The 12,291-nt window shown below is 35.1% G+C and overlaps 1 non-coding gene across 1 annotated transcript; it reads left to right on the forward strand.

The window, feature by feature from the left end:
* The first annotated feature begins 11,670 nt into the window (after nucleotides 1-11,670).
* Nucleotides 11,671-11,778, forward strand: LOC118025852. The gene has a single exon (XR_004683412.1). It is a non-coding gene; the product is annotated as a U6 spliceosomal RNA (small nuclear RNA).
* Nucleotides 11,779-12,291: the final 513 nt, after the last annotated feature.

Raw genomic sequence — 12,291 nt, forward strand, 5'->3', positions numbered from 1 at the left:
CTCCTTGCCTTTTTTTCTATTTTTTTTAATGGAATCTCCTCAAATTTATCTTCCAAACTTCTAAAATATTTTTTTCAGTTTTTGTGCTTTTAATTTCCAAGAGTTCTTCCTCCCTATATGTTTGTCTTGTATGATGCCTTGCTCTTACGTTTTGGATGTAATAACTACTCTTCCCTCTATGAGGAATGAAATTAAATTTAAAAGACTACTGTGCTCCATGAACTGTGTTCTTTGTTCTATTAGTTTCTTTTTGTTTCTGTCATGTTAGAGTAGGACACCCCATCCAGAGGTTGAATAGAAGTAGAACAGATGCTCTGCGCATCTGGACAAGGTATGTCTATAGGTATATAGACTGTAAGACTATAGCTATATGGTCTATAGGACTTCTCTATGGTGACTAGACAGGGACAGCAAATAGTGATTTTGATTTTGTTTGTTTAGTTGGTTTGTTTTCTTTTGCTTTGCTTAGTTTTTGGAGTCTTATACATAGATTTAAGGAATCAGGTTTATTGGGGCGCCTGGGTGGCTCAGTTGGTTGGGCGACTGCCTTCGGCTCAGGTCATGATCCTGGAGTCCCGGGATTGAGTCCTGCATTGGGCTCCCTGCTCAGCAGGGAGTCTGCTTCTCCCTCTGACCCTCCTCCCTCTCATGCTCTCTGTCTCTCATTCTCTCTTGCAAATAAATAAAATCTTAAAAAAAAGAAGAAATCAGGTTTATTATACATTGAGTAACTTCACTTATTTAAGGAATATTCATTCACTTCCTTATTGATGGTGAGTCTGAAAATGGTCTTAGGCAGTTATATGAAATATATCTTTTCATGCAGTCTCTAAATGCCTTTCAAACATTTCATACACTAATCAATAAAAAAGGCATATTTCATTTGTATGTTTTACTCAAGATAAAACAGATAATTTGACATGTTGTTGGGAAGAAATTAACTGGAATGTAAGCAACACAAAAACTAAAAGTATATGAAAAGGAAAAGATGTGAATGAAAATGCTGACCTTGACTGAGAACATAAACAAAATAGTAGTTTTCAAAAGTAAAAATGGTGTCATCTCTTAAATAATTCCATTACACCATATAATGTTTTCAAAATAGCCACAGAATCCATCTTTCTGAAAACTAGGCTATTTTATAAACAGAATCTTATCTTCTGACCTAGGAATTATGACAGAATTTCTTTGTATATTTAATTCTTGTCTTGAACACTAAAGAGCTCTCTTTTTGGTTGGAATTCAAATCTATAAGTCACCTCTAAGAGAAAAAAAATCATGAAATTTAGTATTTGTAAAAAAACTCCATAAAAAACATGTCCTTTGTGAGTTTAGTTTAAAATTAGGCAGGAGTGGCAATATCTAATGAATAATAATTTCTTTTCTTTTTAAAAAGTACTATTACCACTGCTTGAAATATTTACATATAATATTTTATATTTTCCAAATGTTTCAGGTATCCTTATTTTTTTTTAACTTAGTAAATAGTTAATGGACACTCTGTGCCAGACAAAGTCCTAGGCATTGGGGTTACAAAACAATCAAAATACAACCCCCTCTTTATCCCCTACTATTTGATAAAAGAGACATTCAAGCTTATAGTTATCACAATTTGTTATACTACGGGGTAATACATACTAAAATACAGACTGAGTAATGGTGCTTAGATTACATTGGTGGGGAAACATCAAGTCTTAGGGACAGAATGTCAAAAAGGCTGATCAGAGAATTGAAATCAAAAGGAAGGGAAAAATGTAAAGGATGATAGGAGGAGGGTTAGGAAAGCTGTCCTAGCTATGAGAAATAGCCTTGCAGAGCCCCAGGGGTGAAAGGGAGCACCAAACAAAGCAGTTCTTGGCAAAATGTGGATGGTGAGTAGTGGAAGATGTGTTCTTGAAGATAAGCTAAAGACACAGCCTGAAGCTTCCCATAAGCCTTATGAAGGATTCAGGGTTTCATTTGGGGTTTGAGCAGGGAAATAACGTGATCAGATTTGGCTTTTAGAAAGACTGTTCTGCTCAAAGAAAAATTTAGAGGCAGAATGGAAGGTGAACCAGACCCGAGGCAAGAAGAGCAGTGAGAGAATTGTTGCAGAAGTGTGGGTGAGAAATGATGATGACCTAAATGAGTCGAATACTGGTAGGGATGGAGTGGAGTGGTCCGATTTGAAGATAATAAGAGAGCTGACTGGAACTTGGTGATTGATTTGATGTAATGAGTGGGTTATTCAAAGAAATCAAGGTTGACGAGAAAGCTTCTGGCTTTAGCATCCGAGTAAATGGGACAGAAGAAATAACAAGCACAACTTGGATGCCTAAGAAGCGTCCGAGTATGACCGTGCAGTCAGCATTCGGTCATGCTGGTCTATGGATGAGAGAGTGAGCTGTACTAGAGAAATAATGTAACTAAAGTTGCAGGAGCAGGGTGTCACTCATGGAGAGCAAGTAGATGAGAAGAGAGCAATTCTGTGAGGTAAATTGGTGTTACCTTTGTGACAAAAGTCATTTCACAGGAGAGAACAATGTTAGAGAGAAATCTTGGCCTAAGATGACTAAGCAGAGGCTCCAGTTCCAGAATTGGTATGTCTTGCAGTTCTGACCCACCAATTCATTCTTTCTGACTTTCACAACTGCATGTCAACAAGACCGAGAGAGTCTTGTCCAGGCAGCTTCAGAATAAAACCCTCCCAATATATATGAGAAAAACTTTCAAAACGGTGTTGTGACAAGCATGGAGTAGCATTATTTAATTGAGAGATAAGAGAAATGTTTAAAATTTATAAGATCATTTCTGCATCAGGTGCCAATGAAACAATAAGATTGAGAACACAGTGATAGGCTCCAGCATGAGGGATAAGACAATGTGCTAGATGGTAGACAAAGTATATTTGAGGTGTTTGTCCTTCATTCAAGCAGAAATTCCAGTAGAGATTTAGAAATCTGAGCTGGATCTATGTATGGAGATCAGTGCTGGACACATGGTTTGAAAAGCTATCAGTATTCAAAGTGTAGTAAAGAGCTTGGAAAAGGGTGGATTTACCATAGACACTGAGCAGAAAGACATTGCTCAGTCCGCATCACTCCGCAGGAAAGACGTTTTTCCTCCCTTTTAAAAATTGAGTAAAGACAAGGAAAAGCTAAGTAGCTGGCTCAATAAGTAACAAATGGTGAAAGAAGAGCTTGAAGTCTAGGTTCCTGACAACAAATTTTGCTATTTCCACTAACAATAGTAAATAATAACAACAATAATCATTTTAACAATGCAGTTTGGTAGCCTCTGGGTGATGTAGGCACCTAAAATGCAGAAAGAATTCTAATAGAAATGCTAAATTAGGCAGTCAGGATTTAAATGATCACTAGGACTTTCACTCAACTGTTATTTTCTAAAACCATACCAAAAACCAAAAACAAAAAGCTTAATTTCTAGAAACCTTTAGGCAGAATTGCTTGTTGAATCCACTTCAACAATAATAAAAAAAAAAATTGTCTTTTTGGAAAAAAGAAAGCCGAGAGCCACCCAAGTAGAGGCTCATTATCAAGAGAATGATCACAAAATCATGTCTTTCATTTTGAAAAGAGGAGTTCCATCAAGACAAACATTACAGAAATTCAGCCAGCGGCATTCCAGCATTTTATTTTGTTTTTAACCAGTTGAAATTTTATTATAACAAACAAGACAGTTAGTACCATTCAATCAATATCATGGAATGTTCCAAAATTTGAATTTAAAACAAAAAGCAGAGACTAAAAACATTAAAAAGAAAGAACCAAAATATTCACTGTTTGGAGACAATTTAAATGAAACAGGTAGGAAAAATCTTCTAACATGTTAGCTGTTATAATTCTTATTGGTTATTTCTAATATATAAGAAGATGATTTATTTTTGTAAGTCAATCTTGGTTCCAATTATCTTTTAAAACTCTGTTACTAGTTTTATTCGTATTTTAGTTGATTCTCTTGGATTTTCTATGTAGGTGGGTAAGACAATTTTAAGAGTTCACCAAAATCATTTTATTTACCTCTTGGGCTTACATGAGGATTCTTTCCTTGCATCTCTTCCAGAAACGTGGGGCAAATGACTGAGTTGTGAATGCAACAATAGTTATGCACACCACTTCATTCTGGCCAAAAAATCTCCCAAATTATCTTCCACACTCTCTTCTCTATTTGCCTACTAGATGGTAAGACACAGCGCAATCTGGAAGTCCTCATTGATAATGGCAGAGTTCTAGGTTCCCAAAATGGCTGAGTCAAGCAGAACACCAACCAACTTGGTCCACATTGTACTACGGTGTAAGTAAGATTGGGAGAGTGTTACTCAGCATCAGGGAAATACAAACCAAAAGCACAATGAGATACCACCTCACACCAGTCAGAATGGCTAAAAATTAACAAGTCAGGAAACAGCAAATGTTGGCGAGGAGGCAGAGAAAAGGGAATCCTCTTACGCTGCTGGTGGGAATGCAGGCTGGCAGAGCCACTCTGGAAAACAGTATGGTGGTTCCTCAAAAAGTTGAAAATAGAGCTACCCTATGACTCAGCAATTGCACTACTAGGTATTTACCCAAAGGATACAAACTTTGTGATCTGAAGGGGCATCTGTACCCCAGTGTTTATGGCAGCAATGTCCACAATAGCCAAACTATGGAAAGAGCCCAGATGTCCATTGACAGATGAATGGATAAAGAAGTGGTATATATATATATACAATGGAATATTACTCAGCTATCAAAAAAAAAGAAATCTTGCCATTTACAATGATGTGGATGGAACTAGAGGGTATTATGCTAAGTGAAAAAGTCAATCAGAGAAAGACAATTATCATATGACTCCACCCATACGTGAAATTTAAGAAACAAAATAGAGGAGCATAGAAGAAGGGAGGGAAAAATAAAACAAGACATAATCAGAAAGGCAGACAAACCATAAGAGACTCTTAACCATAGGAAACAAACTGAGGGTTGCTGGAAGGAGGGGGTGGGGAGATGGGGTAACAGGGTAATGGATATTAAGGAGGGCACGTGATGTAATGAGCCCTGGGTGTTATATAGAACTGATGAATCACTGAACTCTACCTCTGAAACTAGTAATACACTACATGTTGATTAGTTGAATTTAAATTAAAAAAAAGAAACTGCTTCTGTCTTCATGATAGAAGTTAGTTGAAAAAAAAAAAGATTTGGGGATTGTTACAGCATCTAGTGTAACTTACCTTGACAAATACATAAATTAACATAAAATGTAGAAGATATTTATTGAGGGAAAATTAAAAGTTTACTAAAAGATGGGGCACCTGGGTGGCTCAGTCCATTAAGCAGCTGCCTTCAGCTCGGGTCATGATCCCAGGGTCCTGGGATTGAGCCCCGCGTCGGACTCCCTGCTCGGCAGAGAGCCTGCTTCTCCCTCTCCTTCTGCCTGCCGGTCTTGCTCTCTCTCTACCTCTCGGTCAAATAAATAAATAAAATCTTTTAAAAAAAAGTTCACTGAAAGAACTATAGCATGTTATCGATACAATGAATCAGTATTTTAAGGAATATAAAATCAATAGAAGATTAATCTATAAATCCATTTAATCCCAAAATACATATTGTGGAAATTTTTAAGTTAAGTCAGAAATTCATATAAAAGAATAAAATAGCTAAGATAATTCTGAAAAGTCTAAGAATAGAAAATATTTAATTTTCCAGATACAAAAACTTATTTTAAAGCTATAAAAATTAATACAGATTTATAATTTTGCAATCAGTGGAATAAATTAAAAAGCAAGGCAAAAATCGTGTATATATAAAAGTTTAATCTATGATTAAAGTAGTATTTGAAGTCAAAATGGACTAATTAATAAATGATTTACAAATTAAAAGTCAAAATAAAAAACAAAGCTACAAAAATAGATTAAGGAAATACAGAAAGATATGTTTATGACCTCAGGGTAAATGAATTATGCAAATTAAAAAGCATAAATAGTGTCCAGATTGTTTGAGGGAAAATCAAATCAAGGGAAAAAAAAGAAATCAACCCAATAAAAAATGAGCAAAAGATGTAAACTGGGAAAGTCAAAGATGAAATTAAAATGTTAAATAAGCAAAAAGAAGCTCAACTTCACATATAATCAAGAATATACAAATTCAAATGATACAGTAGAATGTTTTATCCAGGAAATTAGGAAATTTAAACAAAGTTTGATAATATCAAATGTTGGCAAGAGTTTGAATCAAATACTGGCAAGGAAGTGAAACCCCGAGAAACAGAATTACAAAATTTGTGTAGGTATTGCTAGACATTATGGGTGAGAGAGTAAACTGGTATAGCCACTCAGGAAAGCAATTTAACAATTCAGTAGTATCTATTAAAACTCAAGATAAGCACGCCCTATGATTCAGAAATTGTACTTGTTTGTTTATTTGCTGGATAAAAACTGTCAGTGTGTGCCTAAGGAGGCTGAATCAAGACATTCATTTCTTCATTGTTATATAACTGAAAAATAACAACCTAAGTGTCCATCCTATGGGAGTAAACTCAGGAAGCCAAAAGTATCTCTATATAGATGATGAATCAAAGCCTAACTCCAGTGGCAAATACAATGCTTTTATCAGGGAGGAAAACCTTCCTCTACCCTATGGTCCTTCTAGCTGTACTTAGAATCAGACTGACAGGAGACAGGTTAACAGGAGAAAAATGAAAGTAATAGGCATATGTACAGGGAATCCACATAGACATGAAATTCCAAAGACAATGAGGCAACAGGAAGCTTATATAAACTAAGGAGAGGAGTAGGGTCGGAGGATACAAATGGGAGGAAGGCCATGAGCAAGAAGGTGAAAGGACATTGTTTTGAAAAACAAAGATAGCCCTATTATGCAGATAAGTTTCTTAGGTAATGAGGAGTCTCTGTTAATATCTCTCTCCCTAGTACAGGATCTCCTTTTCAATGTAAATTGAAGCAGTTGAAGGGGTGGCAGAGAGCTTTTCCTGCATCTGCTGGGTTTTGATTAGTTTTAACTAAAAATAATCCTTATGCCAAAGTGGCCCATCTTGGGGTAGCCTGTCCTTGGCCCCTACACTTCGCATATGTTAACTCATTTATTCTTCTCAATGACCCTATTAGGAAACTATAACTATTATCCTGTGGACTAGAGAGAATAAATAACTTATATAATACAGCCAGCAACCAGCAGAGATAGGACTTAACCATTACTCGGAAAGGATACACCAATTCTCCTGAGGATTCTTTCCCACACTATACCATGCTATTATAGAACTATCCAGAAGGACACATAGTATAAGCATTAGTAAAAGCAAACAATGCTTTTCACCCTCTTTCTGAGGAAAGTCACCCAAATGAACATAAACTTACAACAAACAGGTCATCAATAAAGAGAAGACAGAAAAATGAAGGCAAAAAATAATAAAAAGGGAAATAAATATAAAGAAGAGGAGCCAAAATCATTGAAAGGTATAGGTAAGACAACAAAGGTAAAGCAGATACATAAAAAAGAATTCTTCAGGGGCACTGGGGTGGCTCAGTTGGTTAAGCGTCTGTCTTCAGCTCCGGTTGTGATCCCAGGGTCCTGGGATGGAGCTCCACGTCAGGCTCCCCGTTCAGCAAGGAGTTTGCTTCTCCCTCTACCACTCCCCTACTTGTGCTCGCTCTCTCTCTCTTTCCCTCAAATAAATAAATAAAATCTTTAAAAAAATTCCTCAATACACTTTCCTTTAAAATAATAATGTGACTATATAAATTAAAAGCTTAGTCACCAGGCAGAAACATGATGGTAAGATTCCCTCTACCCTTTCCTTCTGAAAGTAAATCAGGGTTCACTTCCTGTTAGGATCATAAAATCATAGACCATTAAAGCAGGAAAAGACCTCAGAAGTCATCTAATGCAGACCCCACCTTTGATGGTTTATATCCCAAAGTGTTACATAAGGAGCTTTCTAACTCATTTTCACTAATCTGTTCTCATGTGCTATCTAATATGTGTGAGGGGTTCAGGGAATTCTCAGAGATCATAAGCAAATAAGTTCCATGTCTCCTAGTCATTGTGTAAGGGCCAAAGTAATTGATGATACTTTTCAGATTAGGAATCTTGATGAGATCAAGTCATAATTTTAAAATGAAGCAACTACCCTGTCTTGATGTCGGAGGAAAACGGTAACCTGGAAATTATCTTCCTAGATAATGTGGACCATGGTCTGAAATGCCTAAGAAAAAATAGCCATTTCATTGCTATGAAAATGGTTGAACCTTATGTATTTGGTGGTCAGAGAAAGGAAGCAGCATCCCTGTCAGCCAAGGAGCAAACTGTTTAAATGTCTGCTAACTTAATCATACTGGTTTATAGTGGTTTTTTATCAAAACAGATTCCAGAGTTAATTTTGACATGTTTATGCCTGCTAATAGAGAAGATGTCACTTTTCTCTTAGGACTGCTCGTTTTGTTTACATATCCAGCTGCCACTTAACCACTCTCATCTTTCCTTTTCCAGATCTTGTCTCATTTCCATGTAGTTTATAGTCCAATTAATTATAACTAACAGATTGCCTGGAACCTGTTTTATGAAAATGTGATTATATGGTGTCATAGCAATATTCTCTAAATTTGACAAGAATATACTATTCAGTTGAAGGAATCTTGTATTTACATATAAAGGGACGATTACCGTAAAACCATGATTAATGTACATCATCAAATTATACTCAGTCTTTCTTGTAAACATGTCAATTAGAAGATTAAATGAGTAAGAGAGTTTTGACCCGGATTGCAGAATAGTGAGGAAAATGTGTGGTTGCACCGCGTGATGTATATTAAGGACATAGGTGTCCTTCTTTTCTAAAAAATAGAGAATAAAATTGAATTTAGAAATATGTCTAAGAGAAAAGAGGTTTCAAAAATCATAAGAGATACTATGAAAAAAAATTATGTCAAAATTAAGATGAAAGGATGGGTTTCCAAAACTGACTTAAGAAATATAAAATTCTATAAGCCAAAAAACCATTACAGAAATTAAAAGTCACATTATCCCAAGGAAATCAGACCTAAATAGCTTCAAAGGTGACTTTGAACAAACTTTCAAAAAAGGGGTAATCCCCATATCATAAATTTTTTTCAAAAAATAGAAACATTGGAAAAGCTATTAATTTATTTATAAAATTAAAATAAACTTCATGCTAAAGGCAGACATGAAGATCCCAAGAAAAGAAAGTTATGGATTAATTCACTTATCAACATAGATGTAAGGATACTAAAATATACTTAAAACCTGATTTTGACAGTGTATAAAGAATACACTTTAATCAAGTAGGGTTTATCCCAGGAATTCCTATATAATTCAACATCAGAATAGCTACTCTTATTTTATATTAGCAGAATGAAGGCAATAAGACATATGATCTCTCAACATATGCATTCATCAATAAATGGAGGGAAACACTCAGGTAAACATTCATAATAAAAACACTTGGCACCCTAAAAATAGAATGGAATTTCCTTCGACCTTCCTTCTTCCTTCACTTAAAATGATAAACTTTAGAATTACTCACCCTATATCAGGAATAAGAATGTCTGCTATTATTGCTTCTCTTTAACATTATGCTATTTTTTTAAAAGATTTATTTATTTATTTGAGAGAGAGAGAGCACAGAGGGTGGCGGGTGTAGAGGGAGAGACAAAATCTCAAACAGACGCTCCTCTGTGTGGAGCCCAACACAGAGGTCAATCTCAGGACCCTGAGATCATGACCTCAGCCAAAATCAGGAATCAGAATCTTAACCAACTGAACCACCCAAGTGCCCCAACATTATGCTATTTTTTAAAAGCCATCATAATCTGAAAGGAAAGACAAAATTATTCTTCTTTGTTGATGATATCTACATAGAAAATACAATAGAATATCTATAAAAAGTATCAAATTTATATGAGGAATTAGACAGTTTCAAGATAAATTATCAACATAAAAATAAATAGCATAACTAAAACCAATAATAAAAATAGAAAATTAGGTAGACAAAATTTATATTAGGAACAAAAGTATAGTAGTCCCAGGAACAAATCTAATAAATATATGCAAAACCTTTTGAAGAAAAGGTTTAATAAAATTATTGAAGAATACTATCAACCCTAATAAGTAGAGATCTATGCTATGGTCCTACATGATAAAATTTAGGGAGACCAACTCTCTCCCAAAAAAAACCCACACAATAAGGAAGGAGCAAAGGATATGCACAAGCAGTTTACATAAAAGGAAATTCAAATAATCGTAAACCTATGCATGCAACTGTGGCAAACTAACTTCTTGGATTGCAAATATAATAAAATCTCAGACCATCGACTGTTCTTGACACCATCTCAAGAGCTGATAAAACACACACACACACACACAAATCAGTGAGACTATAAAAGATTTGAATAAAACAACTAACCAACTTGACTTAATTCACAGATAAAGAACATTCCATTCAATAACTGAAGAAATAAATACCAAAAAAAAGACATATTTTAAAGTTTATTCTGGGCCATAAAGCAAATCTCAGCAAACTTCAAAGAACTGAAATCATAAGTGTATATCCCATGACCAACATGGAATTAAATTATGGAATGGAATTAAAGATAACTAGAAAAATCTCTAAATGTTTGGAAATTAGGCCCATATGTTTAAGAGGAAATCACAAGGCAAATTAGAAAATATATAATACTAAATGATTAAAAAAACCCAACATATCAAAATTGGTGGGATGCAGAAAAAACAATGCTTGGAAGGATATATATTGATTTAAATACAGATATTAGAAAAGAAAAAAAGATTTGAAATCAATGACTTACTTCTAACTTAAGAATCTAGAAAGGGGAAACAAATTAAACTCAAAGGAAGTAGGATAAAAATAATAAAAATAAGTGGTGATGGGCACCTAGGTGGTTCAGTGGGTTAAGCGTCTGCCCTCAGCTCAGGTAATGATCCCAGGGTTCTGAGATTGAGCCTCGCATTGCACTCCCTGCTCAGCGGGGAGTCTGCTTCTCCCTCTCCCTCTGCATGCAGCTCTCCTTGCTTGTGCTCTCTTTCTCCCTCTCTGTCAAATGAATAAATAGAATCTTTAAAAAAAAAAATAAGTGGTGAAATCAATAAAATAGAAAAATTAACAAAGCTTTGGCTTTGATTCTTTGGACACATTAAAAACACTGATCAACACTTAACAAGAGGAAGAGAACACAAATGACTAATATGAGGGGCGCCTGGGTGGCTCAGTTGGTTAAGCGACTGCCTTCGGCTCGGGTCATGATCCTGGAGTCCCGGGATTGAGTCCCGCATCGGACTCCCTGCTTAGCAGGGACCCTGCTTCTCCTTCTGATCCTCCCCCCTCTCGTGCTGTCTCTCATTCTCTCTCTCTCAAATAAATAAAGAAAATCTTTAAAAAACAAAACAAAACAAAAACAAATGACTAATAGGAAAAAACAAAGGGCATCCACACAGATCCCATACACATCAAAAAGAAAATAAGAGCATATTATAACCAACTTTATGCCAATAAACTTGAAAAATACAGTGCACAAATTCTTGAAAAACACAATTTACCTAAAAATGACCAAGAAGAAATGGAGCATCTGTACATGCCTACATCCTTAAAAAAAAATCAAATCCGTTGTAAAAAAATTTTCTTGTAAAATCTCCAGATGTAATGCTCACTTCAGCAGCACATATACTAAAATTAGAAAGATACAGAGAAGATTAGCATGGCGCATGAACAAGGATGACACACAAAATTCCAGGTGTAGATGATTTCACTGGTATATTCTTCCTATGAATGAAAGAAGAAATGCCAATCTTACATAAATTCTCCCATAGAAGAGAAAAAACTGGCAACTCACCAACTTCCAACTCGTTTTATGACCCAGCAAAACTCTGATACTAAAACCTGAAAATAACTAAGAAAGGAAAATATGGGCCAACATTTTTTATGAATACAAATATGAATATATTAAATAAAACCTTAGCCAACAGAATCTAGTTTTATATAAAAAGCATAATACACCAAAACGAAGTGAAATTTACCTGAAAATCAACCAACATAATTCACCTACTAAATGAACAAGGGAGATAAACCATGTGATTACTTCAGTAAATACAGAAAACATATTTGATCATATCCAACACACATTTATTATTTAAAAGAAAAATACTTAACATGCTAGAAGTAGCCAAGAATTTTGTTAATCTGATAAAAGGTTATCTACAAAATGAAATCTTAATGGTCAACGTAACATGGTAAAATAGTGACTGCTACACCCCCAACCCCTGA

Source organism: Mirounga leonina, unplaced genomic scaffold, assembly GCF_011800145.1.
Source record: "Mirounga leonina isolate KUSES-001 unplaced genomic scaffold, KU_Mleo_1.0 Mir_201, whole genome shotgun sequence".
Classification (NCBI taxonomy): domain Eukaryota; kingdom Metazoa; phylum Chordata; class Mammalia; order Carnivora; family Phocidae; genus Mirounga; species Mirounga leonina.